At 33.3% G+C, this 22,928-nt stretch overlaps 1 long non-coding RNA gene and 1 pseudogene across 1 annotated transcript; both read right to left on the bottom strand.

Moving 5' to 3' along the window:
• Nucleotides 1–1,798: 1,798 nt before the first annotated feature.
• Nucleotides 1,799–7,743, bottom strand: LOC25499430 (uncharacterized; annotated as a pseudogene).
• A 3,390-nt stretch (nucleotides 7,744–11,133) lies between these two features.
• Nucleotides 11,134–18,309, bottom strand: LOC112416373 (uncharacterized). The gene is made up of 4 exons (XR_003006772.2): nucleotides 17,641–18,309; nucleotides 16,272–16,361; nucleotides 12,874–13,020; nucleotides 11,134–11,365 (listed from the first exon to the last, which is right to left on the bottom strand). It is a non-coding gene; the product is annotated as an uncharacterized lncRNA (long non-coding RNA).
• Between the last annotated feature and the right edge of the window lie 4,619 nt (nucleotides 18,310–22,928).

Below are 22,928 nucleotides of genomic sequence, written 5' to 3'. Positions count from 1 at the left end.
AATTTCCCCCTCTCAATTTCTTACGTAAAAAACTTTATTTTTTAAATAAAAAAAATAAATTTTTTATTTTGATTACCGTACGGAACATATTTTAAAATTGGGTTTGTTAACGTGTGCAATTTTAAATAAAAATTAAATTAAATTCATGAACCTACTAAATATTTTACTTTTTTAAAAGATAAACAATAAACTATTTTTTATCCTAAAAAAAAAACAATAAACCATTTAATGTATTTCTTACATAAATCCATGTAAATATAAATAAAATAAAAATATTTACGCAAGTCAATAAGGCTGTTAGTTCGAAGTTCCAAACTTCCAACTCATGTACTTCATTTTTACCTCATTGGCTGTTAGTTCGAAGTTCCAAATCATGTAATTCTTCTTTTTTACCTCATTTTTCATACTAGTACTGATTTGGCGAAAGTGTCTGAATCAAACCAACTGATCGAAGTACATTGAAAGACACAAACTGGTAGAGAAAAAACCAAGTTTTCTTAGTCAACGTCAGCATATACATTACAGTAGAAAAGGAAGAAGAAAAAAAAACTCGCCAGTTATACTTATAACACATGTTCAGAACTCTACAAACAAGACCATACTTGCTCATATTGGTCAACTGAAAAATTAAGCAGCGAGTGCTGCAACTTTAGCTTACATTGGTTATCAACAAAATATAAAAACTTGAAATGGAGAAAGACTTCTTTTGGTTTCTCCTAGCAAGGGGTATTTGATTGGCAAACAAGGCAGTGTTAAAAGATTTTATTATTTTATCACCTTTTAGACTTCCTTATTAAATTATGAGCCTCACCCCTGGCTTCCCCAAACCTTGATTTTTGACCATTTCCCTGCATTGTAGCATGTCTCTCTTGGAAGCTATTTGTTGGATCTCGTGACGGCCAAGGTTGTGAGAGTGAAAATGTAAGACAATTTGTAAGCATCTTACGAGCTTTGAGGATTTTTCTTACTTTGGCAAACTCTTATAGTTGTCATAAAAATATCAAATATCAAATGGCACACTTTGTATAACGATTTTGTTAAACTTGCATGCAAACTTGCACATCCATCTGCCTTTCCCGATCATGTCTTTAAAGTTATAAATATTGTGTCTGTTATTATCGATCATATCTCAAAGTTATAAATATTGTGTCTGTTTTTGTTGTTCATATCTTTAAAATTATAAAATTGGCGTTCATGTTTTCAAGTTATAAAATAGTCGTTCATGTCCTTCAAGTTATAAATAATTTATGATTATTTATTTAAAAAACAAGTTATTTCATTTGGCAAAGAATGGTAAAATTATAAATAAAAAATTTAATGAATGGCAAAATTAAATAAAAAAAAGGTTACACTAAAACTTGATATCTCCATTTATATATTGAAGAATAGATAGAAATAAATATTTTTTAAAAAATTCTGTCATATGATTGGATAAAGAAGAATAAAATTATAAATAAATTATTTAAGTTAGATAAATTATTTTAAACTGATATCAATTTTTCACCACTCTCTTTCACAACTTTTTTGTTTGTATTTCACCCTTTGAACCGTTAAATTAATCTAAGGGGTGAGAATAGTTAAGATACTGTAGACAGAGGGCAAGAGATAATCCCAAAACCTTATAAACCCTAATCCTGCCGCGTCGTTCTCCTTCTCCCTGCGTCTCAAAAAAGATGGACATTGATGCATCAATTGGAGATTTTGTGAACAAACTCAAGGAAATTCGAATGGAAAATGATGAATTTGTAGATGAAGATGATGATAATGATAATGATTTTGATGATTCTGATGATGAATATGAAAATGAACCTATCACTCTTGGTTTCCTCGAAAAACCCAAAAATCCACTCAATCTTTCCCAAAAACCCAAAAATTCATAAGTAAATTATACAAAGTACGAATGGATTCATCACCAATAACAATAGTAAAAACTCATTATAAATAGATAAAATAACATTACAAAATTATAAGGTGGCATTGTTCATTTACTTCATCTTTAAGCATCTCGTGAATAACATTCTCTTCAATCCAACAACCACCACCGCAGAAATTAATCCATCTACTAGCATCTATATAGTATCTGTCACGATCAGTAGTATCTCTGAACCATCTACCAGCTCCAATATAGACTTTGTCACGAGAATTGAAAGTCATTTTTCTAAGCGAATTTGCACTCCTCAATAGGTGACTAGCTAACTCAATAACGTTTGTGGAGCAAACACAACCACGAAACTCCACATATTTCAAATCATTATGAAAAAATGCATATTCTCTTTTTTGCCTCTTAAATCCAACCATGTGTGAATGTTCCGGGTGTAGATTTTGAATCTGAAAATTAAAAAATAAGCGCAATGCTTGTTGTTAGGAAACAATCAATGCACAAAAAGCACAATAGTTTTTATTCTACTTAGTTTACGTAGACCAAAGCCTGATTTCCTACAAATTAGAAAGTAACCAATTTCCGCTTCTTTTAAAATCAAGACATGTAACATTTCTTCTTTTTTGTTTCGTACCATTTAGAATTGCTCAAAAAATAATAGATCATAATGTTACATATATGAAAATTTTAAAATTCCATTAGGCATATAAAACTAGGGGTGAGCATAAAATCTGAACCCGCCCCACTTGAAATAGCTGAACCACCCGCAGGTTCACAGGTCATGTGGGTTAGACTGTCGGGCACGGTTTTTAAAAATCCAAAACCGTGTAGACCTACTGCATGCACTCATTTTTGGCGATGTGGCCTTAACACTAATGATATGCACTCATTAGGCATATCATACTATTCCATGTACTCAAACCGTCTCCACCGTTATTACCACCTTATGAAAAGAAAACTTGGCAACCCCTTAAAAGAAAAGTAATAGTTACTTTAGCCTCTGATCGTGTAACGATTAGTTACAACAGTTTCTCAAAGTATCAAACTAGTCCCTGAAGTCAAATAGTCCCCGATTTTAAAATGTTTCATTGATATTGTCATATTAGTCTCTCTGAAAGAGTTATTGTAAGCATTAAGAAATTAGTTTAGCGTCAAGGACAATTCTAACTAAAAGAGTGCACAATCAGAAACTATTTTAGAATTTTGGTCCAGAGGGACTATTATGACCAATCATTGCACATTCAAGGACCAAAGTGACTTTTACCCCTTGAAAAACTATTAAACGAAGAAACCCACCCAGTGCATAATTAATTGTTAAAACTGATTTAATAAATCAAAATAATATTTATTAAATCACATCCTATATCATTCTCTCTTCTACACTCACATCACTTTCACGCTTCACTTGCCTCTTCAACTCAAAAACCCCAAGTTCCCCTTCAGGTCTGCACACCCTTTACAAACCATAAACCTCTTCGTAGTTTCCGACAAATCAAAACCAGAATATGAAGTATAAAATGAAGCAGTAGCATCTTTTGAAATTCATTTCAACACATACAAAATGGTACTAAAAAAACATGTACAAATCAAAACACACCTAAATTTTTTACAGAGCTCTTCAATAAAACCCCAAAATTCCAAGAGATCTAAAACTTGAAAATTAAATGGATAGAAAGATCCTTAATGGGGCAATGATTCAGCGTGTGTTCTTTTCTTTCATTCGATTGCGCTTGCGGCTATCTGCTATCATTTCCATGCAATTTGTGGGTTGAAGAATTATGCATTTATATTTTATTTTTTTGGATAATTTCTAATTTTATAATTGCTAAATCTAAGTTAATAATTATAATTTAATATACTATTTCAATAATTAAAATATTGTATAAAATAGGTATTATTGAATTAAACAAATTAGTAATGACATGGAAATTAAATGTCCACCCAGGCACTGCCATATCATTAGTGTTAAGGCCACATCGCCAAAATTGAGCTTGGGGACTAAAACTCAAAAAATTGAAAATTGGGGCTAGAAAGCTGTCTTTTTAAATAGGATGACCAAAACTTCTTTTTTTTCAAAATAGGGAGACCAAAAATGTATTTAATATGCTACATCAGGGACCTAGTCATTTTAAATAGGATTGACCTAGTCATTTTCATGAGATTAGTGTTTTTTCATATGCTACATCAAGTAGCGTCTATAGCTTATATATAGCATATAAGCTGTAAGCTAACGTATCAATTATTTATTACTTTTTGCAGAACAAAGCATAAAAAGGGCAACCCGATGCACTATAGCTCCCGCATATGCAGGGTCCGGGAAAGGGTCCCACCATTTGGTGTATTGTACGCAGCCTTACCTTGTTTTTTACACAAGAGACTGTTTCCAAGACTTGAACCCGTGACCTTCCAGTCACATGACAACAACTTTACCAGTTGCGCCAAGGTTACCCCTCTTTGCAGAACAAAGCATAAACCATGAAATATTAGATTTGATTTTTTTACAAAAAATAATTGGGTTGAAATTAATCGTGCAGATTTCAAGAAGTTGTAATATGTTCCCACTTATATGTTACACATTCAAGACTTAAACAACTCACTTTATGAAAGAGGGGGAAGTACAAATCTATTTTACATCATTGTAATTAACTACAAGGGAGTTACTAATTGAGTTAAATTCTAGATTCCTATTCCCGTGAGCTTAACCCAGTTTGTAGGGATATTGCATATTATATGCGGGGCTGGGGTTCGAACTCCGAACACCCGACTTCTCCACATTTAAAATGTGTGAGCTTTAGCTACTAGGCCAAAAAAATAGATTTTTTTTTACTAGATTCCTACTTTTATTACACACATAAAAAGTTAACAATTAGTTCCGAAAATTAATATAAGTAAATAAAAAATTACAATGATCATTTATTAAGTTATCAATCAAGATGATTATAAATCATATGATATGATGTGAATCTATATGCAAAACTGTCTCTATTTTTTAATATAAAATAATTTTTTAATTTATAAATTTCTTGATACGTTTAGACAAACACATTAGTATTAAATACGGAAAATAAACTTCTAGTTCCATTAAAGTTAATAAAAAAAGTGAACAACCAACAAAAGAAATTAGAGTTTGAATAACTCACCGTCAGAGAAAGTTTTTGGAGATGCTCAGAAGCCATTGCAATATCTAAAATCCAAAAGTAGTCCCAACTAGGATCATATTCTCCCATGATAATAAACTCCAATTGTCTAAGACTTTGAAATCGAACCAAGACCTTCGTTAATTCCTTTATCTGTTTACAACAGTAATATTTAAAGTGAATTAAAAGCAACTAGTGATCAAATTAATTAAAAGAAACCTAGAAAATGTTGCAATGCACTATGCCGTTATCTCAATTTTGGGACCAACCGCTATCCGAGATTGGCAACCTATATACAAACAATAAACATCAACTAGCAAACATGGGTTTTGAGTGACTCACCAGTGAAGGGTGGACGGCCATAGATAAATTCTCAATATGTGATAATCTTGCAATTGGATTAATAAAAAGGTGTGGTGCTTCCTCTCTAACAACACAATTCCAGAAAACCTTCAATAACCTTGGAGCCATAATAGAAATTATCCTCGTGGTATGAGCACTATATTCAAAGGATGAGAGATTCAATGCATCAATAGCTAACTCAGAAGGAGATTTATTCGCCCAACCACAATCAATTATGTTGAAATGACGCAACTTTGTACTGGTAATTTTTATTGAACTTATGAACACGCAGTTCATAAAGGTGACATCTTCAAGTTGGAGACATTCAGAAAAACAAACGAGGCAAGATGTGCGTAGATAGATCTTAAATTAGTGGTCGATCCAAAGTAATTTTTGTTACGTTTTTCAATACAGAAAACCCAACAGGTTTAGAAAATTCCATTCCTCTAAAGCTAAACTTGGATAACATAGGAGCCTGAATGTTCATCAGGTGTACTAGAAAAAGTTTATGACAAGAATATTCAAAGGATGAGAGATTTGATGCAATGATTATGATAGTTATATACTCTGGAATTTTAACCTCACCGTTATCCCCACGTTTAACCCCACAGTTAACGATGTTCAAACGAAGCAATGTTGGACTGTTTATTATCACGTTAGAAGTGAACTGACAATCATCAAGGGTGAAGTCTGCAAGATGGCTGCAATTGGAACACAGACTCTGAAGCAGTTTCTGATTCACATCAACTAGATGCAACACAAGAGTTCTCAAATTTTTGAATCCAGAGAAGTCCAAAGGTTCTAGTAGGAAGCAGTTTTGCAGGTGCATATACGTCAGAGAATCAAAGTCAGATAAGAGAGTAAGGGGAAATTTGTATGGCGGAATAGAATCAATAGTATCATTTGTTTCAGATGACAAGAGAAGTTCAATATGTTTGACACCCTTAGCAATTCCTTTGGAGATCAATCTATCAATGGCATCCCTATGTTCATTGCCTAATGGAAAATTTACTCGGATTGAACGGATGATAGCACCTTTATAATGGAGCATAAATTGATCCAATCTTGTGGCAAATTGAGATTGAAAGTGAAATCTTTGAAAGAGTGGAAGTGTGTTTGGTAAGTCTTGAATTGTGTTATAGTCAAACATGGTATGAAGATCAAAGTTGAGGTCCGTCCTTAATCCCCATTCGTGAATCCATCGTTTGGACAATGCGCTTGTTTTCACCAAATCCTTCAAACCAAACTTGGAAAAGATATAAGATATAATACAATCAGGCAACTCACTCTCGAGCTTTGTACACCTCTTCATTGCAGGCGACTCACTCTTAAGCTTTTTACACCTCTTCATTGCACGCGACTCACTCTTAAGCTTTTTACACCTCTTCATTGCTACTGCAAGCAATAACGAACACAGTTATTAAAATATATAACATATACTCCCTCAGTCTCATGATATTAGTCGTTTAAGGGTTGTGCACGATTATTAAAAAAATGATTCTTAAAATTAGTAACATTTATTAAAACACCCTTATTAATTGTAGTTAGTGGAGTAGTTGTTAAGTTGGATGAAATTCATTAAATAAGGATTAAATAAGTGTATAATAGTGGAAAAAAATAAAATAAATGTTGCATTTGGTATTGTAAAATGAAAATTATTTTGAGAAAAAAGAAAAAAATGTTAAAAACAATAATTGTGAGAGTGAGGATGTCCCTCCAGTCTTAGTATAAGAAACAGTCGGAAGATAGACTAATACATCAAATACACAATGAACCTAAAGACTGAATTGATCTTCTTATAATTCCGGAGAGTGGAAGAGTGACAAGTGACAACTCAAAAAGCACCAAAACCAAGCCTAAAACGCCTCAACACTCCCCCAGCAAGAGAGAAGAGAGATGGGCGGCCGAGAGCAAGAAGCCTCAACAGATCTACTGGTACCAGCACATGACGGGATGGGCCTCCCACTCATAAAAGGAGCAGAGCAGAGGGCTACCGGATATTATACCTAGAAACCACTTTCTTCCAACTCAGACTAAAAATAAATCGAAACCAGCTAACACTTATAAACCCGCACTGAGTTACCCCTCCACATCGTAAATTCCTAATTACAAATCGAAACCAAAACCCTAAATTTAAAAAAACGATGAAAATCACATGATTTTGATTTTACAACATAAATAAGTATCGCTTGGAGAGTATAAGAGAGATAGAGATAATTGATAAAGTAAAGTAGCTTATCGCACCTGTTTCTGTTTGTGACGATGAACGACGGCTTAGCTTGGTTTGGATGAAAATACAATACTGTGACTGTGATGATTGGGAATTGAATTAGGATTTCTTCTTCGCTAGTAGTATTATTTACAAGTAAATAGACAATGAGAATTGTTGTTCCCACTTTTGGTTTGGCTGTGCCACACGAGTAAATTACTCAAATATCCCTCGGCAGTTAACTGCCGAGGAAAACTTCGGCAGTTAACTGCCGAGAAAACCTGTTTTTTTTTTTTTTGACAAAATCCATAAATTGTCATTAATAACAAACTTTTTTTTTTTTTTGACAAAAACCATAAATTATCTTTAATAATATTTATTGATTTTGAATGTTTCAATCATTATTTTGGTACGTTTTAAACAATTGTAGTATTATACTTATGTGTATATATCTTAATAAGAATAACATTTAAATCAGTGTAAAAATTAAGCATTTGAATATTGTTTTGCACATTACTTAAATACAAATAACAATAAAAAAATCGTTAAAATAATTGTGCACAAGATTTTTTTAAGGTATAATATGTTGTCATATTTTCTACATTAAAATAATTGTGTACAAAGATTTTTTTTATTTATTTAAATAATTTGCAAAACAATATTCAAATACTTAATTTTTACACTTATTGAAATGTTTTTTGAGGACTTAAATGTTAAGCCTAAAACAAAGAAAAAGGAAATAAAAGAAGAAAACTTCGTGAAAGTTCTTTGGAAATAAAATAGGCAAAAAAAGAAGAAGATCAAATGAGTAATACAATTAAAATAATTGTGAATATTTCTGTAAAAAGGAAATAAAAGAAGAAAATTCCGTGAAAGTTCTTTGGAAATAAAATATTCACTATTGTTGAAGATCAAAGCAGTTATAACAAAAAAAAAAGATTTAAAGGAGTAATACAATTAAAATAAATAAGGAAGCCAAATCATTAAAATTAAAAACGAATTATTAAGAAAAATCAATCAAAAATGATAAAGACGGCGAAATATTCTCAAAGAATAAAAAATAAAATAAAAAAACAGATTTGAGGTTTCCTCGGCAGTTAACTGCCGAAGTTTTCAGTTTTCCTCGGGAGTTTACTGCCGAAGTTTTCCTCGGCAGTTAACTGCAGCCGGTTTCATAATTCGGCAGTTATCTGCCGAGGAGCATTTGAGTAATTTACTCGTGTGGCATAGTCCAACCAAATGTGGGAACAACAATTCTCATAGACAATTTCCTCCTGAAATTATAAGTTTAGTCAATTACCCTGACATTAACAAAATTTTAATTACTCAATCAAATTACATAAAGTTGGTCAATTTGTCCCCTTGTAAATAAAATTGGTTTTTTTTTTTTTTTTTTTTGGTTATGAGCAATTACCCTCTTGAAATTTAACACATAAGTGCTAAATATCAAGGGGTATTTGTTCATAATCGAAAAAAAAACTTCATATTTTTTTGACAGAGGGGACAAATTGACTAACATTATGCAATTTGAAGGAGTAATTGAAGTTTTGTTAATATCATGGGGTAATTGACGAAACTTACAATTTTAGGGGAGAAATTGTCTATTTACTCGATTGTTTATAGTCGCATGTTTAATTGCAGTATTAATTAAGTTTTTGGTCCCTATAAATATTTGTTTTGCTTTTAATCTCTATAAAAACAAATCACACTTCTTAGTCTCTACAAAATTTTCGGTCATAGCTTTTAGTCTCTGCTGTTAAGTGACCTCTAACGGCACTGACGTGACACTTACACGTCATTTTTTTTTTTTAAATTCTTTTTCTTTTTTTTTTGCTTTCACATCGCTTTCCGACCCACCTATGGTGGGCGATTAATCTGGAGTTTAATGGTTTTTTCCAAAAAAATTATTTGACATTATGAAATTATTACAATACCCTTATTGTTTAATTAAAAAACATAATTATTTCCTCTTCTCTTCACTTGCTATCAACATATTATTTTGTAGATGAAAATAGTCATGAACATGAACATACTTAAATATCAAAATATTATTCATTAAACTTTCACCACAAAGAGGTTCATAATATCATGATGATATTATGTTACTACTTACATCCAAAAAAACTAAAACAAAGTTGTCTAAAATTGATTCATGATAATATTCACCATATGATGCAACAAATTACATCCAAAAAAGTATGGCTTAAATGCGGTTTTACCCTCCTATTTTGATTGAATTTGGATTTTATCCCTCCTATTTTAAAATTCAGAATTTTACCCCCTCTAATTTGATTGAATTTGAATTTTGTCCCCTCACTACTAGAAAAACATTGATTTGGGACGTAATTTTCCGTCGCACAATAGTGTAAACATCCGTCACAATTAAAATCTGGGACGGAATTTGCAACATTTTTCTTTCGTCACAAATAGTGATGTCGCAATCAGTTGGGGACGGAATTATTTTGTCCGTCACATATTTGAGACGGAATGTGAGATGGAATGCAGTTATTTATTTTTAACAAATCTTTGTTTCCGTCCCAAAGTTGTGACAGAATACTTATATTCCGTCCCAATGTTGTGTCGGAGTTAGGGACAAAATGAAATTAATGTAAATCTAATTTATTTTTTAAAATATCTTTTGGGACAGAATAATATAAAATATTCTGTCACAAATAAATTTTATGCAATTTTTTAAATGCTCCCAAAATTTAATATATATTTATATTATGCACATTAACCGGTAGCTATCATCAAGTTCCAAATTTGATAGTACAAAACTACAAATCATTAGTAAACATAAATTTTATAAAGATTTTGCCCCCACCACATTTGAGTTTATTTTAGTTAATGCGGTAGTGCTTACTTGACTTAAATTATATTATATAAATATCTTCATATTAAATATTTTTTTAGGAAATTATCTACATAATTAATTATTTATATTAAATGTTATTTTTTTATGAAAATATTTGGAATATTTTTTTTTTCAAACAAATCGAAATAAAAACTGGAAAAATACTTAAACAAATCATAAAAAAAATGTATAAAACTTGTATGAAAATAGAAAATATTTAGAGGTACAAATTAGTTTTTTCACGTATTTTTAATTGAATTTTTTCTCTTATTTTTATTGTTTGCTATTTTTTGCGTTTTCTTTTTATTTTTTTACTGAATTAATATTTTTTTATTGTTTCTTTATTTTTCTGGTTCTTTATATTCTTATTTATTTTTAAAAAAAATCATAGTCTTACATTTTCTTTTGTTTATCCTACATTTTTTCTAGTATCTTTTTTGTTTTTTCTAAAGAAAAAAATTATACAAATTTTTTTCATTAAAAAAATAAAAAGTAAAAATAAGTACATTTTATATAAATAGTTGATTAGATAGATATTTGTTTAATATAATTTAAACCAAGTCAAACACCACCATATTAGCCAAAATGAACTCAAATGTGATGGGTGGGGGTGAAAATCCTGAAAAACATAAAATAGGGGGGACAAAATCCAGATTCAATTAAAATAAGGGGTAAAATTCTGAGTTTCAAAATAAGAGGTGTAAAATTCAAATTCAATCAAAATAGGGGGTAAAACTGTATTTAAGCAAAAAAAATAAACAAAGGTTGTATAAACGAGGTTCATGATTTTTTTTGACAGTAATAAAGTTATATTATTTCATTCATCAAAATAGAAGAGATACAAGATGGAATATAATTAAAGATATGGTGACTAGCATATAATTTTGATGCTCGTGTTTCCACACACAATGTCAGAGATTGCAGTAACTTGCATCATTGACATCCTACAATTGATGTGATACACATTAGTAACATTGCATACAGTAAATAATCTGAAACATAAATGTAAGTATATTATTTTTGTAAAATACTACAACATACTTTGCCTGATATTTGTTTCTAATAGAGAGGGGAGAATATACTGTGAATAAGAACTTGAGGAAAGTGTCTATTTATAGGAAGAGAAGAGAATTAGAAAGTTACTGGTTTCTCATGAGGAACGACCAATGACTTGTAGTGGTGGCTATTTTCAAGGAATTATCAAACCCCACTACACATTGGTCATGGTTGGAGTGGCTATTTTCAAGGATTCTTAAGCAACAACATCTGTACGTGTTCTTGTTCAGGATTACATTTTGAAGGATTTATCAAAGCCCACTACACACTATTCATGGTTGGAGTGTCTATTTTCATGGACTTTCAAGTAACAACATTTGCACACGTGTGTTCAAGCTGGAGAAAAACTACTAAGCACGATTCAAGGAAATAATCTTAATAATAACAATAATAATAGGGAAATTTTCCCTATTTTTAAGGCCTAAATCACCCTAAATAATAATAATAGGAAATAAATGCAAACTCAAAAGATCTTTAAATGAGGCAGAAAATATGAGGGTATTCTTTCAATAAGAAGGAAATTTTATTTATATTGGGAAAAAAAACATTCTATTCCAAACAGATTCAATATATATACAATATAATCACAATTTCAACACAAAAATCTCATCCTATATCAGAAAACGTGGAAAATCTAAATCTGAAAATTCAAGGATTGACAAACAATAGGTAAAACAATAAAATCCCCAATTTAAAAAAAAAAAAATCAAGGTTTGACAAACAATAGAAAAAAATCATTGAATTAATAGAATCCTTAATATGAGATCATACCATTAATAAGTTATTATGGAGGAAATCTGCATAACAATCACATCTTTGAGCAGAGAATCGATGCAAAATGAGGAAGAAATGGATGCCTAGGATTTAAGGAAATAATAATAATAATAATAATTTCAGCTGGAAATTTTTCCTATTTTTAAGGCCTAATTCACCCTCTTTTTAACGTGAAGACTCTAAATTTCAAAATTCAAGGATTGACGAACAATAGAAATAACATAGAATTTTACTTTCTACAAATCTATTTCAAAATTTGACAAACAAAATATAGTTTATCTTGTGTCTTTACACCAAGGTTTCAAAATTTGAGAAGCATATTCAAAATTTGAAACAGAGACTTGAATAACGATAAAGAAAATTAAAGCAAAATAATAAACATAAACAACAACAAAGCATAAGAACAAATTTGAAACATCTAATCCCCAAATATTGAAACCCTAATTTGAAGCATTGGGAAGCAAGGTAATTGACACAATCACAATGAATATAATGATTACAATCATAAATCATAATAGGATTTCAAGCATTCCCCTTTATCATGAAAACTGAGGCAATCAAAATCCACAAAATCAAAATGAATAAAATAGCATTAATGTGAAAATTAGTTTAGTGAACATACCATGGACGAAATCTCCATAACAATCACACCTTTGAGCAGAAATCGAAGGATAATGGGGAAGAAAGGGACGTACATGGCAGCCTTGTGGGTTCAGTCAGATCGCAGAAATGAGGTGAAAAACCTTTCAGAACCGTGTAGCGTTCAATTCTGGAAAGAGAGGAAATGGGATTAATTGGGGTTTTAAAAAGGGGGGCTTGGTATTGGATATCAGTTAGTGGAAGCAAAATAAGTCAATAAAACAGTTACGGGTGAAGTGGCAAAATCTGTTGGATGTATGCAGATGGTCGCGGGTTCAAACCCCTTCAGAGCTTTTTTTTCATGAAGATTTTTTAAACCTCTCAAAAAAGGCAGGATTAGGGTTAATCAGACTGTTTAACAAACAGCCGCCACAGCTTCCTCTCTATTAGTTCATCTTTCATTTTTCTTTTTTCCTTCTATTTTTAATCTACTGTTCTTCACCTTCTCTCGTCTGAATATGTGCATCTTCTTCTTGAACCAAATGATTGTTCAATTTTCTCTTCATCTCCTTGCAATCTTTCTTTAATTAATAGTGAATACTGTGAATGAGGGTTTCTTTGTGTTGTGTGAAAAGAAACGTAAAAGAGAACTGAGATTTAGGCAATGGTTTTCATCTTGTTTTTGATTTTGTGTGAAGAAAATAGGTCAAACACGGTCCAACCCATAAAACCTCGTGAACCGCCGGTTTTATCCGGTTTCACCGGTTTTCCGGTTCATCTACCGATTCTTAAACAAAGCGGTTTTCCTGCTATTCCGGACCGGACCTATGTTCGGTTCACGGTTGAACCGGACGGTCCGGTCCGGTTTTTATTGCCTTGTATGTAACCCTAGTTTGTGTTGGTGCGGCTGCGTTGCTTTTAAATACCTTTCATTCACAGCAGTTTTCATACTTCATGTCTTATTATATGCGCTCTCCTCTTTGTGTTTCTCTCTTCTTCCCATTCACAAATCCAACAACAACCGTGATACAATCTTCCTTTCTCCCTCTTCACAAAACTTTCATCCATTTCCAGCCTAACGTCACAAATCTAATAACCATGATAGAATCCTCCCTTCTTCTCCCTCTTCATCGATCTATCATCCATTCCAAACCTCAACTCACAAATTCAACAACCATGATGGAATTTCCCTTCTCCGTTTTCATAGATCCGAGAATAATCACTGTTTTTTTTTTTTTTTTTTTTTTTGTGAGAATTATTTTTTTTAACCATGTCACTAGAAAAAAAAAAATTAATTTCAATTTTTTATTTGTATTTAAATAATTTTTTTTATCTCATTTCGTCGGACGAAATCAAACAATTGTTTGGGCTTTTGGCCCAATGCAAATTGGATCGCTCCAAGCCCAATCTAACCGCACACCACACAAATTCGATCCGATATAGCGCGCAAATTGTTTGAATTTTTTAGCGGTATTATACATTTTATTTTTCAACAATTCTACTCATTCCTCACTGTACATTACTCTCACACACTCCAATCATCAACAACACTCTCAGAAGAATGGCAAATAACGATGAGGTAGGGTTTTCTTTTGTCTCTGGTTCGATTGTCTGTTTTTGTGAATTAGATCATTGTCTGTTTTTGTGAATTAGATCAAAAACAGACAATCGAACCAGAGACAAAAGAAAACCTACCTCATCGTTATTCGCCATCTTCTTCTGAGAGTGTTGTTGTTGATGATTGGAGTGTGTGAGAGTAATGTACAGTGAGGAATGAGTAGAATTGTTGAAAAATAAAATGTATAATACCGCTAAAAAATTCAATCAAACAATTTGCGCGCTATATCGGATCGGATCTGTGTGGTGTGCGGTTAAATTGGGTTTGGAGCGATCCAATTTGCATTGGGCCAAAAGCCCAAACAATTCTTTGATTTCGACGAAATGAGATAAAAAAAAATTATTTAAATACAAATAAAAAATCGAAATTAATTTTTTTTTCTGCTGACATGGTTAAAAAAAAATAATTCTCACAAAAAAAAAAAAAAAAACAGTGATTATACTCGGATCTCACCATACAAAATCAAAGAAGGATAAAGTTAGGCTTTGGTCTGGATAATGCTAGTCATAAGAGAACACCAGCAGCAACTCACTTAAAGTTGTCCAAAGATGAAAATGGTGTAGTTGTTGATCAAAGCCTGTACAGAAGTATGATTGGAAGTCTTCTATATCTTACAGCAAGCAGACCTGACAAAACTTTTGCTCTAGGAGTGTGTGCAAGATATCAAACAGAGCCCAAAATGAGTCATCTGGTACAAGTAAAAAGGATTCTAAAGTACATAAACGGCACCACAGACTATGGAATTCTATACTCTCACAGTGACAATTCCAAATTGATTGGCTATTGTGATGCAGATTGGGCAGGTAGTGCATATGACAGAAAGAGTACTTCAGGAGGCTGTTTCTTTCTTGGAAACAATCTAGTATCTTGGTTCAGCAAGAAACAAAACTCTGTGTCCCTATCAACAATCTAGTATCTAGAATATATTGCTGCAGGAAGTAGCTGCTTTCAGTTAGTCTGGATGAAGCAAATGCTGGAAGAGTATGATGTTTCACAAAGTGTTCTAACATTGTACTGTGATAACTTAAGTGCAATCAACATCTCCAAGAATCCCATTCAACACAGCAGAACGAAGCATATTGATATCCGGCATCACTTCATTAAGAATCTTGTTGAAGATAAGGTAGTAACTTTGGAGCATGTCACTACTGAAGAACAATTGGCTGACATTTTTACAAAAACTTTGGATGTCAAACAATTTGAGGTATTATGGAGCAAGCTGGGTATCTGTCTACATGAGGAGCTATAGCTGTTTTGGTTCCTATTTTGGCACATTTTCTGGCTAAAAAGGGGGAGTAAAAGAAGAATGCCAGTATGGTTTTATGTGCACGTGCCTACGTGCTTGTGTGTTTACCTGAATAAGTTTAAGCAGACACAATGTGTCAGGAGATGTTGGAACACATCTATATGATGATTGTCTGCGTTTTTGAGCTATTACTGCTTTTATGTATGCATGCCTGTTCTCATAATGTGCCAATAGAAGCTTCAACATATGTCTGCTTTGAAGGTTTGTGTATATATGCATAAGTTCAGGGGGGAGTGTTTGTGCAGTAATCACTCAATGGTTATATCTTTGAGGAGGAGTGATTCTGTGAAGACAGTGTGTGTTCTGCAGTTGCTTTGTATATGGAAATTTATTTTTTCCAGTATGTGTGAATGTTTGATGGAAGGTTAAAACATCGAGTAGCATCTGCATGTGTGAAACACCCCTACTAGAAATCACCTAGGATATCTAGCATTTGTGTTAAACTTGGCGTCGGATACATTAAAATTACAATAAATAGATATTCTCTGAACAAATCATAGAATTTCTTGCCTGTTACCTCCGAAATAGTTCCACTGACGTGTACTCTATATGGTCAAGCTACTTCTTCTTCATCACGAACCATCTTGTCGTATAATAACTTGTATATCTGAAATAAATAAAAGGGATTGGGGTGAGACAAGATGTCTCAGTGAGTTCCACCTATCCTAGGCTATAGGCAACCTCGGGGAACCTAGGATCGCCATCTGTTACTAAACTCAACCCATTTTGGGTTTATACAATTTTATTATGCAAAACTGAGCGCGATAATGGGATAACTAGAATCACTGTCTGAAATACTACATTGATTAAATAATAAATACAGTCATACTCATAACTTTAATCATAAACATAATCACCATAATCATAATAATAATCATAAACATAAATCCAATATATCGTATTCTAGTATAGCTTATACTTTGACATACTTATTTGAGTATGTCTCTGATTCTTTTTTTTTTTATAGTAACAAGTTTCGGCTAACTGAGCCGGAGTTCCGTAACTAAAATTCATCATTTCCAATGATTGGCAAAATGCCCATAAGATATTGCTTCGTAGCTAATTCATACTAAACATAATTTTCATGTTAATATGAGTATCATTAGTTATACATTTCATTATATGCGTATATATCATATTATTTCTTCGTTATGGTGAACGGTAACTATTTCATTATTGTTACTATCAGCCGTACCTCATAGGCTACATTATCTCTTCGTTGTAGCAAACGGAGTTTCACATTCGTTACTATGAGTCGTTCCTCATAGGCTACATTATCTCTTCGTTGTAGCAAACGGAGTTTCACATTCGTTACTATGAGCCGTTCCTCACAGGCTACATTATCTCTTCGTTGTAGCAAACGGAGTTTCACATTCGTTACTATGAGCCGTTCCTCATAGGCTACATTATCTCTTCGTTGTAGCAAACAGAGTTTTTATCAAATTTATTATTATTTATTCATTTCTTTCTTTCTTTTTCTATGATCATGTTACTCATTTCAAGTTTTTCTACTCATTTCCATTTTTCTGTGATTTTCTATAATTCACTGTGAGCATATTACTCATAGACTGTATTTCAAATCATTACCATAATTATACATATCAATTGTCTTGATAAAATTTCCCTCCAACAATTATGCTAACATAAACATACTTATTAACATAAAAGAGATTTTAGAATAACTAATAATTGTACCTAGTTAAGAAATAATCATTCTACTATCTCATATCTATTTTGTTTCAAATGTATCATTCATATGGCATAGTAGTCATGCTTGCACAAAAGACAAGAAATCATAAAAATGGTCTAATTATTCATGTTATCTCATTAATCTAACATAATCATAATCCATTCCCAAAGGTGGGTTCTAAGCTAAAGGAACTCACCTTGGCATTAGTCCCGAAATTACAAGCAGCTTATCCACAATTTGCAGCTTTTGCTAGCTCCAAAACTCCATAGTCCATTTTCCAAAATAGCATATGTCTTGGCTTATAGGTCTTGCTCTTTCCGAAACAACTCAACTCATTTGTGACATACTCTTACTTCATCAACCAGCATATACAAAAAAAATTCATTCCAGTCCCTGCACCCGAAGTTTGTCGTTTGGCTATTTAAGCACCTCCAAAACAGCTTAATTACCATTTAAGCTCTTTTACCATGATTAGAACAGCTTATTCTTTTTCCATTGCTCATATACCAATTCAACATATCCCTCCTAAACTGTTCATCACAAGATAATACCTGACACAACTTAAATTCCGACTTAAGCTATTATACAAAGGGTTTAACTAGCAACTTATGATTTTTTTATTTATTTTTTTCATATCAAATTCGACCCAAACTTTAACACAGATGTTCCAAAATGTATAGTAAGCCCTATGATCCACTTATACAGCAGTTTAAATTCACAACTTAGTCTTTTAAGGCATTTTTCTCAAAACAGCTTAACTGACAACTTATGCCCTCTAAACAATTCAATTTCTGCTCAAATTTTCCAGAAACAATACAAACGTGTTTACACACCTTCTATACCAAATATACGAGATTCCAACGTGCTATACTCAGTGATCACTTATAATGGCTTATTAGAACAATTTACGCACTCTCAAGTCCTAAATTCACACACCATTGCATCTAACTTTCTATCATTCTTCATACCATGTTTCTAAATACCATTACCACACATAATCATCTTCAAATTACATATACAACATACACCAAAGTTTGAATTAAATAAATTTCCATGAAAAGGGGTTTATACACATGGTGTGTGTATGGTGCGGTTCATAAGGGAAAGAGAGAGAAAATGGATTTTTGTCACTTACCTTGTAATCATACCACTCTTGAGTCCCCTAGAGCAAGCTTATATGTGGTTTCCCATGAAATTTGAAAGAGAAATGAAGAATTGGAAAGTTGAAGGAGGGGGCGGTTTTGAGGAATTAAGAAGGGAGTGAAAAGTTTTGAAGTGTTTTTCTTGCTTAAACCACCTCTAGAAACTTATGTGTACCATTCATGTAGTGAATGCATGGTAATTTGATGAAGTTTTGGTGGTTAAGATAGTATAGGGAGGGAACCGAATTCTTAGAGGGAGAAGGGAGAAGAAAATGTTCTAGAATCAAGAAGAAGAATATGGAAAGTGAGAGAAGAATTAGCCTTGGTCCACTTAAAAAAAAATCTTGATTAGCAAGTTTACCATTTTGCCCTTCAAGGGAAAAGACACAATTATCCTTTGTTAATTTGTAACCCTTTAATTCCTTAAGTCCGTTGGAATGATATGCGAGATATTTACCGAATATCTTCGCTTTTCTCAATAAATATTTAACCCTTTAGAAATTATTTCCGTTCTGACATGCTCAACTAATTCGACAGTTTATTACAAATTCAGCGAGATATTACAATGTGTTTATGGGAATTTATTTTTCCCTTGTATGTCCGCTGCTGCAAGTCTCTGTTTTTCATGTTTGGTACCTATTTCTCTTATCTACTATTTCATATGTTGATTATTTGTGAAAAATTTTGAAAGTAGATTCTGAGACCCTGAAGATTATGATGTGACTGAAGACTTATATCTTTTGGTACTACTTGGAAATCTGAGTATGTGTACTTTTCTTCATGGTTGTTTATTTTGTGAGGATTGAAGAAAAGGTTGTGTGTGTGAATATCTCTCTGGTTTGATTGGATTGGCCTGAAGTTGTTTTAGCCAAAAATTTGCCAAAGGGGGAGATTGATGGATATTTGTATGTTGGCTTCACTTTTGCCTAAAACAAATATTCACTTCAGATGTGGAACACAATGTTCCAACATCAAGGCTGGGTTTGTTTGTTCTGTGCCTTGCCTACTTTTACGCACGCGTTCCCTTGTTTTAAGGAATCCACACCATCATTGTGATTGGTCAAACCTGCGTGTTTATGATAAAGATCAGAACAACTGTGATTTCCTGAGGAAGTGCAAACGACTTAGGAAAGTCTTTAAGGGTGATCATAATGTTCCTAAAGATGTGCCTATCTTTTAGGAAGTTTCCTTATCCGGTCCTTTGACTGAGAAATGGATCACCGATTTGATATGGAGCCCAAGTAAGTTTATGACCCGCATTGCTCTAGTATATATAGAAGGCTGCAAGACTTGAAGAAGTATTCAAGCCGTCATCTCAAGTTTAGAGCTTTTAGGGTTTTAAGTCTTTGTGAGTTCTCTACTCTTGTATCATGTTGATGCAAGTTTAGTTCTGTTTTATTGTGAGTCTTTCTTGTATCATATTGATAAATGCTAAGGACTGTTTGTTGAGTTGTAAACTCATGTGCACTACTCCGAAGCTTTTAAGCAAGGAGATAGGTAGATCGTGTTTGAAGGTAACTTCGTACTTGTTGTTTTGAGTTTGTAACCTGATAATCACAGGGGCTGTGATTGGTTGTAAGGGAGTGAGATGAGATCTCAGATCTAGGAGTTCCTAGGTTGAAGTCAGTACGGGTAGGTCCTAGGTCATATATTGCAAACGAGGAGTTTGCTGAGAGCTATTGAATAAGGACTACACTAGTGGATTTTCTTCCTGGCTTGGTAGCCCCCAGAGTAGGTGACATTGCACCGAACTGGGTTAACAACTCTCTTTGCCTTCTTTCTTTTCTTTGCATTTTGTGTTTTTAACTGTCTGTTGTTAGCTTAATGTTTTGATCATATTGTTCAACATCTGTGTCTGCATAATTGGTGTTGGAACATCGCATAAAACATTGTAAGTCGAACGTGCCAGAATTTCAAAAATGGTTACACTTATGTGCGAGGGAAGAGGGTTGGTTATCAGAAGAGGGATATTAAGTGAGTGCTGGGGTTGAGGGATGTAGAGACTTGTGATGTTGCTTATCGGAAGCAGGTATATGATACTTTCAGAAGTCGAAATGAGTGGGATGGATTTCTTGAGGGACTTATGAGAGATGGGAAGGGGTGGATAGGACCTGTGGATAGACCTCAGAGGATTAACACTATCGATTTGCTGCCAGAGTATAAGGCATGGGCTTCATTTATTTTGACTGTTATTGAGCAAACTTCGTCGTCATCTGAGATGATCAGAGACCGAGTGATTATTTTGCTGGCAATGATAGCTGATAAGGATATAGATGTGGCCGGGCTGATGACTGATAGTTTGTGGAAGCTAATTGGTACTGATAAGAATACTCTGGGACATTGCTGTTATTAACAAATTGTGCCAGGCAGCTCAGGTTCCAGTTGAACCTACTGATGTGTATGTGAGGTCTTTGAGGTTTTTATCAGACTCTGTTTTAGAAGGTTTTGAGAAAGAACAGGAAAATTATGACAGGAAGCTTAGGGCAGCAGAAGAGCACCAGGCGATGGAGCAAGATCACGTCCCACAGGTGCCTACACAGCAGGTGCCGCTACCACAGGTGCAGCAACAGGGTCTTCCACCCTATTTCGTGGAGTACACATATGCCATGGCAAACTGGGCCCAAGACATTTATTCTAGGGATCGGATGCCACCACCAGCACTCCCGCAACCTTTCTATGAGGCAGCTGAGCTTTACCGTCAGAGTTCTGTTGCAAGGACTAATGCTTATGACAGGTTTGCTAGCCCACTTGAGATGGAGAACTACTTTGCAGAGGAGAGGCAGAGGGGAGCTAGAGCAGAGGAGCGTATTAGGGCGGAGTACTATAGGATTCAAGCCGAGAGGCATCCTGATGCAGACACACAGCCTATGTACTATCTGTTTCCACCTTCAGGACCAGGAGGGTCGTCAGAAGCACAACAGTGATTTGGGCACCTTGTCTAGCCTAGATATTTACTATTTATATTACTTTTAGTATTTGCTTATGTTATTTGTTTTAGTTATTTTCGTTAGTATGAACTTTTGTATGGAGTTCACTTGAGAAGTGTCTGGTTTGTGATTTGATGATTCCCCTATTTTGTAATGCATCTGAACTTGTTTATTATTAATGAATTTACTTTTCTTGAAATTCACCAATTCAGCAACAAAGACTTCATCAATGGTTTGTCAAAAGTTCAAAGGAGGTAGTGCTTGCATGATTTTATGCGGGAAGCGTACGACAGGAAAGATGTTTAGGTAGCCACAACTTCCAGAAACCTCAGCTTGTAAGGTTATGGCCTAAATTTATTTTTCAATTTTTACAAATATGAGTGTTTCCATGTAGGTGCTATTTCTGAGATTTGCGATTTTTCTTTGTAATTGATTAGTCATATGTTGTACACACTAAGGCAAATTGCTTGTACCTTGAGCCTTTGTAGCCCACCTTTGTTTATATTGAATTATCCTTTGTTTAAACCAAGTTGAGCCACTAGGATTTAGACCCTTTTGTTTCGGTGACTAACCACATTACAAGCCTAGAGACCTTAGGAATGTACCCAAAATTTTGTTGGAGTTAGGCTTGTTTATGTGTGTTATATTTGAAAAATTTAAGTTTGGGGTTGCTTTTGGAACTAGCAACATTCTAAGTTTGGGGTAGGGGTACTAGAGAAAGAAGAAAATAATAAAGAGATCACTTTGTGCTAAAAATAAAAATAAAAAAATAAGCATGATAAAAATAAGTTGAATTGTCAAATTTGCAGCTCAAAAAAAAAAAAAAATGCTTCAAGACAAGTGATCAGTTATTCAAGTCATTAATAGTTCTCTCTAGTCCCCGGATTCAATTGTGATATGGTGTTATGGTGCGTGGTGTATTTTAGATCCGTGGGATGATGTCTAACTCCGTTGTTTTTCTGAAACCTACTTTCCAAATTATCCCACCCCTAACCTAAGCCCCGTTATAACCTGAAAAGTCCTTAAAAGTGTGTACATAATATTGACTTTGATTGATGCTTAGAAATTTTTCAAGTTTTGGTAATATAGTAGTTCTACATGTCGACTGAGTGAACCATGTTACATTCAAAATTGTTGCGAGAAGTTGTGGAATAGATGTGTTACCAAGCAAGTTAACTCATCATATTGCTAACAAGGAAGATGAACTTTTGACATGATCGTTGGTGGGGTAAGTGTTACTCTACTGTTATTTTTTCATTTTAAGTTGGTTCCTTGAGGACAAGTAACAATGCAAGTTTGGGGTTGTGATGACACTATGTCATTACTAGTTTTGTAGACACTTTTTCATATATTTTTAAGGTAATTCATCAAGATCTTCAAGCTGAAAGCACTCAAAAACGAAGATTTCAAGCCAC

This window comes from Medicago truncatula, chromosome 7, assembly GCF_003473485.1.
Source record: "Medicago truncatula cultivar Jemalong A17 chromosome 7, MtrunA17r5.0-ANR, whole genome shotgun sequence".
NCBI classification, from domain to species: domain Eukaryota; kingdom Viridiplantae; phylum Streptophyta; class Magnoliopsida; order Fabales; family Fabaceae; genus Medicago; species Medicago truncatula.
This window is presented reverse-complemented; position numbering and strand designations above follow the sequence as displayed.